This window comes from Artemia franciscana, chromosome 15, assembly GCF_032884065.1.
Source record: "Artemia franciscana chromosome 15, ASM3288406v1, whole genome shotgun sequence".
Lineage (NCBI taxonomy): Eukaryota > Metazoa > Arthropoda > Branchiopoda > Anostraca > Artemiidae > Artemia > Artemia franciscana.
This window is the reverse complement of record NC_088877.1, coordinates 39,608,050-39,625,146: the sequence shown is the minus strand read 5'-3', so window position 1 is coordinate 39,625,146 and position 17,097 is coordinate 39,608,050. Positions and strand designations below refer to the sequence as shown.

At 34.5% G+C, this 17,097-nt stretch overlaps 1 long non-coding RNA gene across 2 annotated transcripts in view; it reads right to left on the bottom strand.

Annotated features, from left to right (window-relative positions):
• The window catches only part of LOC136036459 (uncharacterized), a 61,391-nt gene extending 47,103 nt beyond the window's left edge, over positions 1-14,288 (bottom strand). Inside the window, exons 1-2 of one of the 2 annotated variants that reach the window (XR_010619733.1) lie at positions 14,219-14,288; positions 7,326-7,693 (exon numbers count right to left, since the gene is read on the bottom strand). This is a non-coding gene — a long non-coding RNA (uncharacterized LOC136036459). Of the gene's footprint in view, positions 1-4,181; positions 4,254-7,325; positions 7,694-14,218 lie in introns of those variants that run through there. The other variant, XR_010619734.1, reaches the window with a different exon arrangement.
• Positions 14,289-17,097: the final 2,809 nt, after the last annotated feature.

Here is a 17,097-nt window from a genome sequence, read left to right as displayed (position 1 = left end):
ATATACACTCAAACATCACATATTCGGCGTTTTTCTCACAGTTACTTCGTTATGCAAGGATTTGTAGTAATTATATTGATTTTATAAATAGATGTAAAATCCTAAGCCAAAAATTGATATTAAGAGGTTTTTCTGCAAATAAATTAACTTGGCAATTTAAAAAATTTAGTTTTCATTATAACGAACTTTTAAATAAATACCAAAAGAATTATCTAGAAATACTTAAGGAAATTTTTGGCTAATTTCGGAGGTTCGCGAAAAGATGATGCAGCGCCATTTATTTTGAATTGTGTTTCTAATAGAGCGTGCTTTTTTAAATAATAGCCTCATGGTAAAGATGAATTCTATAATTGTTTAGTTCATTCAGGCTTAGGCAAAGTGTTATTATTTGTTATTTGGTAAAATTTATCACATTTAGTTTACCTATTGTTGCTAAAAAGACTTCAAAGAAAAAGAAATCCCGAAAAAAAAATCTCTTAAAGTATTATGTTACACCGGTGTGTATACTGTCATTACATAACATCCCGCGTGTGTACTGTCATTACGTAATATCCCACATGTGCGCTGATATTACGTAACACCCACGTACAAGATTGTGTCAAGTCCCGCGTGTTCATTGTCATTACGCAACACCCCATGTGTGTGCTGCTATTACGTAACACCTACGTGTAAAATTGTGTCAAATTCCATTTGTGCCCCCTCATTCATTATGTAACAATCATGGTAATCATGTCCCTCATAGGTTTTTTAAAAAGAAACTATTGGGTAATTAACACCTTCATCTCTTAGAAAACATTCCCTATGACGTAACTTGCTCCTGCTGGGTGTTATGAAATGATGGGACATGGGTTTCTTCAAAATCAGGGATATGGTTGTCTTTAAACTCAGGGATATGGGTGTCCTTAAAATCAGGATAAGGATGTCTTTAAAAGCCATTTGGTGTCACTACTGATCGAGCGATATTTTGATATATTTTTTTCGTTTGGTGTTATATTGTTATGGCGTTACTGCTTTGTTTCCCTTCTTTTTAAGCCTCCGATTTGGGAGGTTTAGTAAAATGTTTGAATCTAATTGAATTGATTTTTTTTTCTTCGGCTGAGGACGATTTTTCACTCTGTCGTAAAACCAAGCTAAGTTGGCATGAACTCTCGATGATGGATATGTTGAAACTTGGTAGTAGCTAATTTTTGAAATCAGTGTATTCAAGTAGAGCCTTTGTCCTTAAATATTTATTAAACATCTAAAAGAAATTGAATTTATAAATATATTTTACAAAGGTAGGCATATTGATCTTGGTTCCCCCTTGAATCAGATCTTTGTTACCTTTGCCGGTTTTCTTTGGGATCTAAAACTGAAATATCGGTATCCGGATTTTGGGACCCGAGGATATCCAAAGTCGGGATAACAGCTTACTACTTTTGCTACTTTAGGATATCCTAGAAATTCGAGTTGAGTTCGGATTATTTTCCTGATTGTATTCCAAGAAGTGGTGTAAAGCTTTTTCTTGCATTTTCTTCGAGCAACCACGGATACTTTGTAGGACACATAAATAGTTTAATCTTATTACTTAACATTTCTGGATCTTGGGGGTGGAGGTATTAATTAAATAGATATTAACTCCCCGTTTTCTTTTATCTATGTTTTTATACGTATGTTTTCCTGGCAAAACGGTCTTTTGAAGTTGTGATTCCGTCAGTACCCATTACTTTAATCATTTTTCTGGGCAACGAAATTAGCAGTGAGAAAGTCCGATTTTAAACATCGTTAAATTTCCGCAGTACCTCTGCAGTTGTAGATTACCTCTGCGAGGTAATCTAGTTATTACCTCGACTTCATACTAATAGAGAGCTGGTAAGGGTGCTGACTCACCTTGGTTATATGAATGAATGATTTTATTCAGTGATGAAATCCGTAGAGTACTTCACCTTAGTTATATAAATTGATCTTTACAAGTTGTTAACTTGTGTAACCCCTTTGGAAGAAAGGATATTTCTTCGGTGCATTTTTAAATAAATTAATTTAAATTCTTAATTCTTTACTATGAATAAATCTTAGCTTATGAGTAAAAGAAGCTAAAAAACAAAAATAAAGATGCATAAAAATAAGATAATGAGATAATATTTATTCATCAAACAAACACAACTTAGGAACAATGGGGAAATTTTTCTAAGACGGTGGAATTAGATTCAGTGGATATTTCGGCCCTATATCCAAGGGCCGTCCTCAGCACAACGCCAGAAAAAAAAATGTGTATAGACATAAATACTTACATTAAAATGTGAAAATTAAAACTAAAAATGTTTAAAAAGAAAAAATTAAAACAGCCCTTGCATCCTTACTTCAACGAAGTTCAACCAAGACTGATAAATCTGCAGAATACACATAAAATAGTAAATTTTGCTATTGCACCAAAGGCTAATTGGCCTGTAAAGAGGGGGGAAGAGAAACAAGGCATTTGCTCAGGGGAAAAAATAGCCACTTACTCAAAGAATGAAGAGCAACAGGAGATAAAAGCAGTAATAATAATAAACATATAGGTGAAAATAAAACAAAAACTATAGAATATAAAAACTAATAGATTAAGGACTGTATTAATTAAGTAGATTAAATAGACTCCAATAAAATTGTAAGAGGTTAGAAAAAATAGATAAAACAGGTCCTAAGAAGCCAAAAAAATTTTAACGGTTTTTTCAACAACCTGAAAGGGGGCACCTTTGATATGAATCAGGCAAATTATTCCATACAATATGACTCTCCATTAAAGGATTGAGATCCGACCTTAAACACACAGGAAAAGGAATTCGAATATGCTTTTATGTATTGCGAAGATGATAATTATTTTGATCAGAAGTAAAAGACGGTGGAACACTTAAGGGGTAGGGGAGGTCACTATGAAGCAGAGAAAAAGTAAAACATGCACACGAAAGAACATACAGTTTCGGTATCGGGTAAAGGGATAACTCCTGAATGATTGGTTTTCTGAATGAGGTTTCTCTCTTTATTTTAAACCTTAGAAAGTGGTTTTAACAGAGAATGAAAGGTTGACAAAAGATGAGCTTAATTTATAAGAAAATGCAAAGAAATACCCCCCTCCCCAGAAATGTATTCCTTCAGATATACTTTGCGCCGCTCCTTAATTCTCCACATCCTTTGAAGCCATCTGTCTCTTCATTAATTTTCTTAATGCAAACGAGTTATCTATCAGGAGAATCTCTCATAATTAAATTACCTTTTACGAACCATGCAATTTGAACATACGGTAGAAGGTCCTAAAGGCATCCCAATTTGGGGATATTTCTCCACCGAAGGCTGTAGTACATAATCTCTCATATTGTAACCAAGGGGCTAAACACAAAGTCGCTTTATATACACCAGATGCATGGAAGAAAAACGGGATTTATGGAATTTGAAGCCAAGTTACCATCAATTTGTTCAGTTTCTAAATCTAGTTAATTGTTTATAATCAGCAAATGTACTCAAAATCATTTCTCGGAGTGATTAAGAAAGCTGTCATTCTGTGCCAAGGTGTCAAATAAAGGTGGTAAAGGGGGGATTCACCCTGGATTTTGAAAAACAAATCAGCTCCTCCCCCTCTTCTATTTTGTCAATTGGCATCACTGATCCTATGAACTCACCATGTTTCTGATTGCATAAAAAAAATTGATTTTTCACTTAGTGTAGTAACCTTTTTTTTTACTCGTTGGGGTAATGGGTTGGGCAGAAAACTGCATATAAAATTGCAACTTCTGAGTTGTTGTTTTGACAAGGGACGTCACGTAAGATAGAGAGGAGGGATGCCCCCTCCCCCTTTTTAAACGGTCGGTTTTAATTACGTAAATAGGAAGATGGAAATAAGATGGAATTACGATATTATGAGACTTTTCTTAGAGACTGATTTACGCTTGCTTAAAAAATTAAAAGATTTTCCAATTGTTGCATAAGTTTTGGTTTATTTTAATAAAAGAATGCAAAGCAGATTTTATTCATTTAATTCGGGATTAAGATAAAGCTGATTCTCAGCTATCAAAGAATGGAAAAATTGGTGTCATATGTTACAAACACGAAAAACAAGAAGAACAATAGGGAATTTTTTAAGACAGTGGGAAACAAATTAGAATGAATATTTCGGCCCTGTGTCCAAGGGCCGTCCTCAGCAATACAAATAAGAAAAAACAACTTACAAGAGGATAACATCAATAAAACTAAAATGAACAGTTTTTCAAAACAGTCCCAGCATCCTTACCTCAGCGAAGTTCAACCAGGACTGATAAATAAATTGTTGTGAAACGAGGCAATTCATTGAAATGAAAGAAAATGATTTAAAAACACGTTTTTAATGTCAGCCTAGCTTTATTCGCTGCTGATCTTATAGGTCTGTTTGTGACAGGTTCTGTGTTATTTGTATTGTTTTTTTGTAAATATTTCGTAAGGTCATTTTTAATTAAATTTGTGTATAGAGTATTCAGTGAATATCTAAAATTTCATTCTAAATGAAATTTCATTTCATTTCAAATATTCATTCTAATTTGTTTCCCACTGTCTTAAAACATTCCCAATTGTTCTTCTTGTTTTTGGTGTTTGTGATGGAAAGGCAGTGTGGTCTTCGTCTTTATTTATATTGTGTCATATGTTACAACATTAAAACTATAGGACTGCAGAAAAGCTAAAAATTACACAGGGTACATTAAGGCCGCATCCAATGGAGATAGGGGGTTTGGAGCTCCCTCCCGAAATGTTTTTCGACTCAAAAAACGTAACAAAATGAATGCAAACAAGTTTTTAATGCATTTTTTAAAGTTTTTTCTCGCACACACCCCCTAAAAAATCCTTTGGCAACCCCTCTCCCCGAAAAAAATCCTGGAATTCTCAAGGATTAGATTTGTCTAAAAACTTAAATTAACAGTTATTAAGATTATAAACTTTCTAAAACTAAAATTTTAAACAGCAAGGACTATTTATTTTTTTCATTCCTAAATTAGCGGTGCCAGGTATTACTAAACATCTGATTTGCCGCTACTATTTTACATTGCTCCATCAAAAGGTCTTAAATGACTGCTGAATCTTCTTTTGAAGAAGTCAACAGAGAAAACTTTAGGCAAAACATCCCTAGGAAGATATTTCCAGATCGAATTGCTGTTTTTCAAACGAACAAATGAAGTGCTGTTGGTTCGAACTTCGAACGATGCTGTTCTTCAAGTGCTTCACTCTATTCTTGGTTTGCCAACCTTACAATAACTACACTGAGCTGTCCATCATCGCGTGTTTGTCGGACAATGTTTGTCGGACAATGTTTGTCGGACAATGAGAGACATAACACGAGAAAGCTTTACAGAAGGAGGTGAATTTATGGACTTGTAGACAACAGCCATCCAAGGTACATCAAAGCTTTCACTAACAGACTGGATAGAGTCATGAGTGAACCTGCCCTATTAATCCTTTTTCAGATCTTCTGAAGTGATGCCGACAACGTTTAGGAAGCACTAGAATACAGAGGATATCCATGTTCAGTGACGGGTCTAATGCAAGATCTATTAAGGCCGTGATTAAGTGAACTTGAAAACATTGAGATTCAAAATCAAAGTTAGGGTAGTCTTCTGTCAATTCTCTAGAGACCGTCGATTGTCAAAAACCCTTCAAATAGCGCTTATTCATTGGTGGAAATAGCAGGTTAATTACACTAGCTTGTCAATCTGGTCTCTAGGGGTGTTATCGGCGATCTGAAACGATTCTTTCTTGCAAAATCTTGTAAAAATTTCAGGTAGCGGAAAATATTCTATGGGACTGTTCGAAAAAAGGAAAATACATCGAAAAATGTTTCCAATCATCTTACAGGCTATTGTCTTCTGCTCATGATTGCACCGATTTTGTTCTAAAAGCAATATCCTTCCTAGAGTACAGATATGAAAAAGAGCGAGTCATTTTCTAAGATTTCTAAGCAATTAGAGGAAATAGAGCAAAATCATAGCAAACATTTTGTAGCATCTTTAAGAAGCTACGGCCTGACATTAAAAGCGGTATTTTCCGCCATTGAATACTTGAGTACTTTTTAAATATAAATTTTCGATTTTAACATGGGATTTTCGAGTTCCATCAGTTCACTTAATTACGGAAGGGATGATCCCTTCGCTCTTAAAATTCAAGACATCCAAACACCACTGTTTTTGCTCCCTGGGTATATCTTAGGTCTATTTATAACTGAAAACCGCGACTAGTTCTTTAAAAATTAGGAAGTTTTTTGGGCATTGCCACATTTTGCCAGTTTTACCACAGATAATACTCGGATAATAAATAAGTAAAGCCAATTAGTTAAATTTTACAATGCTTTTCGCACGTAAAAATTCAAGCTTCAATAGATTTTGCCTCTCAACCATAACTACACCTTAAAATGAAAGCTAGCTTTCTTAATCTGTTTCATGCACTATGTTTTAAATTTATTGTTTGACTGATTATTCACATTGCGAAAGCTAACTTTCTTAAGCTGTTTTATCCAATATGTTTTACGTTAATTTTTTTATTGTTTTTCGTTCGTACAAATTCAAGCTTTAACAGATTTTGCCAAACTGCAGAGCTGTATATTGACAGCTTTTTCGTTAAAAATTTAATTCCTATTTTTTCCTTTTTACGACAAATATGATTATATAAGCCTCCACTCAACAAATTTGAACAATTAAACTTCATTTACACTGCCTTCGGTTCTTTACAGTATTGTTTGAACAAAAAATCACCCAAAATGAAACCATGGGCATAAGTGAAAACCAGAGCTGGAGTTAAGTTTCTTCTCAAGGTGGGGGGGGATTCAAACTTTTCTAAGCCTCACTACACCATCAATACTGTAACTTTAACAATTTTTGCCCGTAAATACTAAAGCTTTAGCTTTTCGCCGCCGCCCCGGCGTGCCGTCCGGGGCGCTTGTCCTTTTTATCCCCCTTAGATCCAGCCCTGGTGAATACTAAATTTATCACATGAAAAAGGGATTGATGAAGGAACATAAATAACTTCAGAAGCAGAAATGTGTGTGCATTAGCGCCAACCAGTATGTAACCCCTTGATTATAATTCAACTCCAATTGATAGTATCGTAATCCTTCAAGCGATCTGTGACAGCTCTATCTTCAAAAATAGGGTTAACAAAGGAGCTGTGGCCAAGAAGAAGTGGGATGACAATACAGGATATTGTTGACAAAGGCGATTGAGCATCTCAAGGGAAGAATTAAAACCTCTGTAGGGATAGAAAAAGAATAGATTGCAAATCAAGATGGTGCACGGGAATACAGATCCGAATACAATACCAAAAATGTCGTATAAATAGTAGATTTCTGAACTCACGTTTTCGAGAATTTCAAACTCAATGTGATGGTCCGAAGTTGAAGCACATCTCTGCACATAGTCGGCATATGGCGTCCAAACCGTAGCTAATCAGGTCAGCATCGTATAAAGTCCTTTTTTTGAGGGGATGGGGGCAACAATTAAAAAAGTGGGAGGAGCCTAATAATAAAAAAGAGTTTTACTTGATAATTTGAATGAGAAGTCCTCTAATATTTTAGAAAATTTAGGATTTGGCGAGGGTTGGGACCCGAGGTTCCGCTGTACGTGTCCCCAAATCAGGTTGCACACATACAGGGTGGGTAAGGCTAAGCTCGATCAAGACATGCTTTGATTGGTCATCAGCACTAACGGTACCTGGCAACCTTTACCTGAAAAATAAACATGAAGAGGTAGGCTTAGAGATATCAATATATGGTTTTTTACCATGCTCACAGTTATCATAATTAATAAAACTGTAAGAATAATTTATGAGAAGTGCTCCAAAATTGGCTAAGCTCGACAAAACAAAGAAACCTTGGACAACAAAACAACGAAGCAATACACAGGCAGTCAAAAAAAGAAGAAAAACGCTAATAAATCAGTCGAAATTTTTTTCTGAATCGCCTACTCTATGGAAAGAATAAAAATGAGATAAAAGTCCGCAAATTGAAATAAAAAGAACAACCTCCAAGATAAAAATCAAAGCAAAGAGTCACCTTTTTCAGATAAAGGCATTTTTATTATTGTTCAACAAATCTCCAGGGAGCCCGAGTTAAGTCATACAACCAATGGGTGGCTTTGGTTTTCGTGATATGTAAAAGTATCGTTTTATTACAAAATGCTTCTTCAGTGACATAAACTATGGTTATGTTTTTTTGTTTTTTTTCTTACGAAAATACACCATTGATGTCAGCGTAAACGAGAGAGTGGTGACGGTCTAACCTCTGGCTATATTATAGAAAGTTTGTCTCTTTCTAAATAGATGAATATTTTACTAAAATTTTGGAAAGGTGCACCTAATTCTTGTCTGGGGCCAAAAAGAATGGTTTTTGCTGGCTCTTAAACTAGAGCCTGCAACATGAGAACTGAAATTGAGTTTATAGTTTATGTCAAAGGCTGTATGCTAAGAATGAAATTTAAAAGAGTCTGCGAATTAAATAAAAAAGGAAAGCTTTAAACATAGTGAAAACGGGTAACAGTCCTTGTCAGTGTATCGACCATCACAAAGAATCAACCGTCAGATTGTCATGACGACCGTCACGATGATCAGAAGTTATTCCACTAAGTTTTTTTTTCTTCGAGTCACGTGTCTAATTTCAAGTGGAATACTCCAAGCAGGTCGGTCAAGCGAGCAACACATGTGCCTCCTAAAATCAAACAGTAATTTTATATCTAAAGAAATAAGGATTTTTTCCGAACTCCATTTTTAGTAATAACTTTACAAAGGTTACTCTCGGAAAGAATATCTGAAATTTCAGCTGACAAAGATATATTTTTCCTGTTTCTTTCCCGCAGTGGTAATTGTGAGCCAAGATTTCTCATTCTCATAAGCACTATAACAACGAAGAAGTAATTGTGAAATAGCCTTGTGATATTTTTTTCTTGTGTCTTTCCCGCAGTGGTAATTGTGAGCCAAGATTTCTCATTCTTATAAGCACTATAACAACAAAGAAGTAATACCATTCGATTCTCCATTACACACTGTTCCCAAACATTATTGTTGCTACAGTAGTAATTGCGTCCAAACCCCTCCCCTTACCTATTTGATCCGTATATAGTCCTAGACTAAGCACAAAACTTCACTGTTCTGTTGGTTTGCATGACTTTTTATACTTATGACTCATTAATAATGAATATTGATAGTATTAATATCAATTGATATAGATATTATTGGTAGTAATAAAAATATCAAGAAAAAATCAGCTAGGTTTTGTGTATAGCCTAGGGCTATATCTGTCCCCATTCAAGTGGAGGGGGGGTAGAGAAATGCCTAATCATTCTGGGTACTACTCTGATGGTATTTTATGTATGAATGAATACAATGCCATAGAGTTTGGATCGATTCCTGATCCCCAAAGGCATGGGGAAGACACTAGTTCTTTCTTCCCACTGAGTTTGGTCAAGATATAACAACCCGTTTCTTGGAATGCCGTAATGACAAAAATTTAACAACTCCCTACCGAATGTTTCAGAATATTTGTGTGAGATTGGGTATAAACCTCTTAATGTTTACCAAGTTCAAATCTTTTAACCTTTTATAGTAGATATTGTGATAGCTAGAGAATCCTCCGCACTGTTGTAATTCATAGGTAAAATTCAAAGAACAACAAAGAACTTGTGGTTCTGATTACGTTTGACTGAGATCTTAAAACTTCTTCTATTGGAATTTCTGGTGACAGAAATTTAGGACCTCACCTCTTTCCATCTCCGTAGAGTTCCGGCCAGCCTTTGATCCTAAAAAGACATGATCAGGAACTAGCTCAAGTTCATACTTTTTCTATAATCCTGTCTTGTGGATATATTGATGTTAAAAATTTTGGGGACCCCTTCCACCTTCCCAAAAGGTAATATTAAGTCTCAGCACTCCAAGAGTAAAAACAGGGCACTCGCTTCTATATCAAAGTGGAATCAACTCTCTCCCAGACATAAGCTCTCGTGTATTCTGTAGAATATATTAGACAGTATTGGGCCCCAATACTGCCAAGATATTCAAAATCCTATTTTGACATTAGAAATGGAAACTATCTTGTCTTCATCAAGATAAGTGAGCGATTATTGCAACAAAGATAATAATGCCCATAAGAGTCAAACCACTATCATAAATATTACTAACCAGCCAGATAACAATAAAACAGAAGAGAAGAAAGGTGAAAATGGCGTTTAATAAGGCCAACTAACATACTGGATGAAACAAAACGGATATTTCGATCTAATAGACCCTCTGCCGAACTAGTTTTACTTAAAACTGGATAAATATGACAGTTCTCTGCTTTGTTATTATAATTCGCTTGAAGAACCTTTATCGCATGTCTAGATTATAATTGAAAGACCATTAGTCTTTATACTTGGGTGAATGGTGATCTTTTTGTTTGTTTTTTTTTTTACCTTTTATTTTGTTCTGCGTTCTTTGCTTTTTAATTCTTCCAATTTGAGTTTTGTTTAATTTTGATATCCACATGGCTTGTTTTTGTTATTTTAATTCATGTATTCTCTTTTTTTCTGGTCGAAAATGCTCAGAAAATGTAAAATTTATTTTTTGAGACTGCTTCTAATATTGCAGAAGAAGGAAAGCAGTTGTCTTCCCGAAATATCCGTCTTTGTTGCATCCAGTATTTTTGTTGGCCTATATTTTAACCTTTCTCCTCTTTTATTTTTTTGGGGGAGGAATGGCAGGAAAATGCGGTTTACGAAATTATCTAAGCCAGGTTGTTGATATCATTATTTATAATAATATATATATATATATATATATATATATATATATATATATATATATATATATATATATATATATATATATCAAACAGTTCGTGGCAACGAACTGTAGTAAGGAGTGACCTGGCTCAATAGCAACGGAAACTCTTAAAAATTGAATTTTAATACCAATAGTTACATCAAAAGAATCACATTTGAATGCTGATTTTAATCATCAAGTTTAGTTTTACCCATCAAAACTTAGGAGCCTCAGACAATTCGCCTTATTTTAGATTAAAGGGGAGACACCCCTTAAAAGTGATAGAATCTTGACGAAAATCACACCATCAGATTCAGCGTATCAGAGAACCTTACAGTAAAAGTTTCAAGCTCCTATCTACAAAAATGTGGAATTTTGCATTTTATGCCGCAAGACAGATCACTGATACGTGTTTATTTGTTTGTTTTTTTTTTCCCAGGGGTTAACGTATCGCCCCAGTGGTCCTGGAATGTCACGACAGGACTCATCCTGACGGAAATTAAAATTTCTAGTGCCCTTTTTAAGTGACCAAAAAAATTGGGTGGCACCTAGGCCCCCTCCCACGCGCATTTTTTAACCCAAAGTCACCGGATCAAAATTCTGAGACAGCTATTTTGTTCAGCATAGTTGAAAAATTCAATAATTATGTCTCTCGGGACGAGATAATCCCCCACAGTCCCTGGGGGAACGGCTGCAAGTTACAAACTTTGACCAGTATTACATATAGTAATGATTATTGGGAAGTGCACAGACGTTTTCAGGGGGATTTTTTTTTGGTTTGGGGAGGGGCTTAGGGGAGGGGGTTATGTGGGGGGAAGTTCCATGGAGGAATTTTTCATGGGGGAAGACAATTTCCATGAAGGGGGTGCAGGATTTTCGAGCATTGAAAATAAAGGAAAGAATAAATATGAAAAAGCTTTTTCAACTGAAAGTAAGGAGCAACATTAAAACTTAAAAAGAACAGAAATTATTACGTATATGAGGGGTTCACCTCCTCCCAACACCTCACTCTTTAAGCTAAAGTATTTTTAGTAATTTCAGCTATTTATTCTACGACCTTTGTGATTCACGGGCCATTCTTAAGGAATTGGGACAAAAAAAAAATTTACTGTAAAAGTAGAGTTGAGAGAAAGAGTCAAAATTTAGCGCAAAGAGCGGGGTGTTGACGAGGGAACAGCCCCTTTCATATACGGAGTAATTTAAGTTCGTTTTAAGTTTTAATATCGCTCCTTACTTTCAGTTTAAAAAACTTGTTTTTTAATTTAGTACTGCAAAGAAACGGTAGTTGCCTTAATAGATAAACCGAAATACATTGTAAATATTATTGACCATGTTATGGATTAAGTTACATATTAGCAATAATACTGCTAGTTTAAGATCTAACATGAGAAAATGAAAGTATTTTTTCAAAGCTATTAAAATCCACCGTATCCTTACTAAATTGAACCAATCTTAACGCAAAACTTTTCAACACCCATTCATCGATGACAGATCCCAGACAAATCTAAAAAAATAATTTCCATCATCTCCCCACTTCGATGACTTCCCAGCTAATGCAATATTTTTCTGCCAATAACCAAATCGGAGTCCTCTCCCTTCTAATCTTCTATCTTCTAAAGGAAACTATATTTCTTCCCCAAGGTGCAATTACGCGAGTTATAGCAGTATGACTCATACAAGAAATTAGGAGAGGGAAGACAGATCCAGAGAGAAAGTGAGGCTCTATCAAGCCTCTTTACTAGGTCACCTTCCCTTATTAAATAGATTCTTCACCGTTGCTGGGCTAATTAACTAGGTGCTTGCACGTTATAGAGAAAGCAGGGAGGTAAATTAAATGGACAATATGCGATGTTTATGATCTTTTGTAGTTAAGGCGATGCACGGTATTATATCATTTATAGGTTATAAACCTATAAACTAGGAAAACCATTTTATGAAAAGTCAGGGGAAGTAAATCTTTATATAAATTCAGTTTTCCGGGACTCTGTTCCACTTCTAGACACTGGGTGAAGCAAGGATGTCAATTCGCGGAAATGTAGGGGGATTGAGAAACTTTTTTTCAAAGGGGGGGGGGCAATTATGCTGTTTTATCGATCTTCTAAGTGCAAGTATTCATAAGGGTATTTTTCATAATATAGGGAGGCGACAAAAAATATAGGAGGGAAATTTCCCCCCTTTTCCAAACTTCCTATTGACGTGCCTCGCTATTGGCCTCTCAACTACCTTTCGATATGGCATCTTAGCCAAGCAAGTACACGGAAATTTTTTTCTGACTGAGCATCATTCTTGGGGCCTAAATTAAAAAAAAATAATGAAAGATACATTTTACCCAAAAATGTGGTGAATTATTAGGTAAACATTGAAATTTAGAGATCAAACATTGAATTGAAAAACATTGAAATTTTCTGGGCAAATTAAAATGGGAAGTGAAGGAAAGTTGACATCTTCCTGAGCACATGCCTGGTCTGAGCATCAAATATATAGTGTCTACTTTTTTCTTACCTGTATTCTTATTTCCTCCTCAGCATTAATTTACAGTTCATTATTGGTGATTTTTCAGACATTGACAAGAAAGATGTCACTATAAGATGTCACCAATATTTCGTCACAAAACTTTTGCAAATCCAAATATGTAGACATTTCTCCAAATTAGGAGAAAATTACTAATCAGAAATCAACTATAAGAAGATGCGCAACTACGGTAAACCTGTACTGGTTCGGATAGCTAAAAGTTTTTTTCGAACTTCTCGAACAGACGGGGGAGAATCATCGGATAGAAAAACATTCTGATTGTCCATGATAGTTTTTCCACGAAGATTTCGAGCCTGTTTTAGAACTGCCACTTTCAGCTCCCTGATCTCCATGATAACCTTTACCAGCTTTTTTTCAGGCTTAACATCAGCTATCGTGTATTTGGGTACCTCATGGATTCCAAGGCATGACGAAATTATACTAACAGCGTTTACAGTATCAATCGCTGTCACGTTCCATACTAGAATATTTTTATCAGTTTCTTTACTTTCCAGCTTCATCGTTGTATGGCTTAGGCTAGATAACTGCGAATTCAGTAAAGAATTTTCATCAACCAGCACAGAAATGTGGTTCTTCAAATCGCTGGTTTCTACCTCAAGGCTGTTCACTTTAGGCTTAATACCTTCCACCTCCAATTTTGATTCCAATACAGATTATTCGATCTTAGAAATCCTTTGATCTAATCCTTAAAAATTAACATTCAGCTCATTTAACGTAGTTGAATTTTCTTTAACAGTCTGTAAAACTAGACTCAAACTATCAGCTAGTGATTTCATTGAGATTCCTTCCATAGGACTGGATGTGAGAAAAAACTCGTCAGATTTTGCCTTCATCCTCTTTCCTCCCATTATACAAAATAGTAATTGAACTCCAAGAAAAAATAGACTGTAGAAATATACTACCACATAAAACTCCTTTAATTACTCACTTTGAGTAATATTGGCATCTGAATCTATCCAAAAAAAATTCGACAGCAAATTAACCTTGCTGAACACTAAATGAATGGTCCGACGCAAAGTAGGAGTATTTACCTCGAATGCATTCTTGTTTTATCAAAACTTTGTGAGAGTAAATCCGGTTTAAGATGTTCACTGAATAGATGCTATATGTGAAGTTGTGAACTGACAACACTATAACTAACAACACTTATACAAAGAGATTAATCTCAAGGGGTAGAAATATTTACACATTGTTTTTTTTTAGTAAGTTTCATTGGAATATTTAATTATATGTTCTAAAATTAATGTTTTCTTCTCAAAAATACCGGTCGACATGTGAATTAGTTAGTAGGCTATTAGAGTATTTTAAGCAAAAAAAAAATCCAAATATTGTTACCATTTCTCCCGATTTTTAGGTAGGTCTACCGAATCCCCAATCCCTCTCAAGACAAAAAAAGGCATACGGAAAATCATATAAAGTTAGATTATATTTTGCGTTGACTGAATTAAAAAAAAAAAAAAAAAAAAAAAAAAAAAAAAAAAAAAAAAAAAAAAAAAAAAAAAAAAATCATGCGGCACCGAAGATTTCATCTCAAGAAAAAAAAAATATTCATTTATCTTTAAATTTTTCTTGGATTCAGCACTATAATTTTTTTAGAAAATAGGCACTATCATCAAAACAGTATGCTGTACGAAGCGGGATTGGTTCAATCCCGCTTTCTAGGGTTATAATGAAAGAAAGGTTGAGATGGCGAGGGCACATTGTGCGGATGAAGGATGAAAAATTGCCGAAGATTGTGCTTTTTGGTTAACCGTCTAGGGCTAAACGGAAAGCAGGTCGTCCTTGGTTGGGTTGGGAGGACGTCATGAAGAAATATCTAAAGGATTTAAACATCCTAGGAGCGTGTAAAGAGAGAGGCTTTGAATAGATTGCGATGGTGGAGGAGTGTGCGTGGCTGTATTGGCCTCAGGTGGCTTTGTGCTACGATAAGTTGTTAGCAGCAGTAGTAGATCATCAAAAGGGACTAGATCACTAGATCAAATATAGGCAATAGGTAGAAAAAAATCTAGATAGGTCAAGACTTAGGGAAAAATTCAAATAGGGCCTTAATTTCACAAAAAAAAAATGTTTTCTGTTTGACGCCATATAATTGCAATAGTTTTTTTGCAATCAAATAGTAAATCAAAATAGTAAATTTTGATGAAAATGAGTGTCTCTGCTAAATGTTTCACAAAGCACATAACAATTTAATTTGATTGTCGATAATATAGACTAATAAAATTAAAAAAAAACAAGCTTTTTCAACTGAAAGTAAGGAGCAACATTAAAATTTATAACGAACAGAAATTATTGTGTATATGAGAGATATTGCTCCTCCTCAAAACCTCGCGCTTTACGCTAAAGTTTCTTAGCACTTTAAAAAAAGAGCTTTTTATTGTTCTAATTAAACAAACAGTGTTTCGGGGTCGTTCTTACGGAATTGGGAAATAATTGAAACTTTAGCGCATAAATCATTACCAACCATTTATTATACTTTATTAATAAATTATAGCTTATTTATGGGCTACAATATGAATCATTTTAATTTTTGGCACACTATAACCCAACTGAATTTTAGATTAAAATGCTAAGAACACGGAATATGGAATTGTATTTTCTGCATTGTTTAAGTGCAAACTTATATAACCAAACATTTCTTAAAAATTAGTAAAAATCAATAATTCAATTTTTAATTAAAAAACCTTCGTGCATTTATGTGATTTTTGGTACTAGTGGTTGCAGAATTGAAAAAAAGTAAAGCATAGACAAACAAATCAGAAAAAATAAGCTTAAAAAAACTTGGTATTAAATAACTTAAAAGGTGTAGATTTCCATTGAAGGTGCTGTTGTCTTTGAGAATCATTAGTTTGTTAATGGTTGAATTTACAAGTAGCCAATGCAGATTGACCCTGCTACAGCACTATATCTCGATTATTATTGTTATTATTAAAAAACAATCCATATTCTTCCTGTTTCGGAAATATCTTCTTCAGCTGCCTCTTATGGCTCGTAGTCAGTACTTTTCCAATAGATTTGATTGTTTTCCAATATTTCTTCAAAGATGTCGTTAACTTTTCGCTTAGCTATATAATTCAAGTCTGTTTTTACAGTTGAGTTGTTATTTTTCCTGTGAATTTCTTGGTTGTGCTTTTATTGATTTTTATTTCTTTTTATTATAATCTATGTACATTCATCTTTGTGTAGACGATGGAAACAAATTGTTATTATCATTAAAGCAGTAAAAAAAAAGTAGTAAACTAGTCTGGTTTGGGATTCTCAATTGAGACATAAAATTATTTTGTCATCATGGAAGAGGGAGACAATAAACTTAAATTTTAATGAGCGAACCAAGATTTGTTTTTACTTAGAGCAAAGACCCTTGAGGGCAGTGGTCTTCGTGCAGTAGGAATGGCAGTCAAACTAGAAATACTAAATGCTTCCATTAGCTGAGAGACAAATACAACACGGGCAAAAATGGTGCATCCCTCAACTTAATAGGTCACTATTAGGTAAAAACGCTACTGATTTAGATACTAAATATAGAACGGTTTGTTCTGTTGAGGAGAAAGGAAACGACATTTGTTGGCTATTGCTGGACTTTATTCTTTTTCTAATTATATCCCTTATATATATCCCTAGTGCTTTGGCTTAAGATGGTTCACCTTTTTATTATCTTTATTAGCTTTATGAAAAGGAGTTGGTTATGGAGATGTTAGATCCATTGTTTCATTAAGTCTATTAGCTTTATGGCAAGGAGTTGGCTATGGAGATGGTAGATCCGCCGTTTTACTATGTTTATTAGCTTTATGACAAGGAGTTGGTTATTGA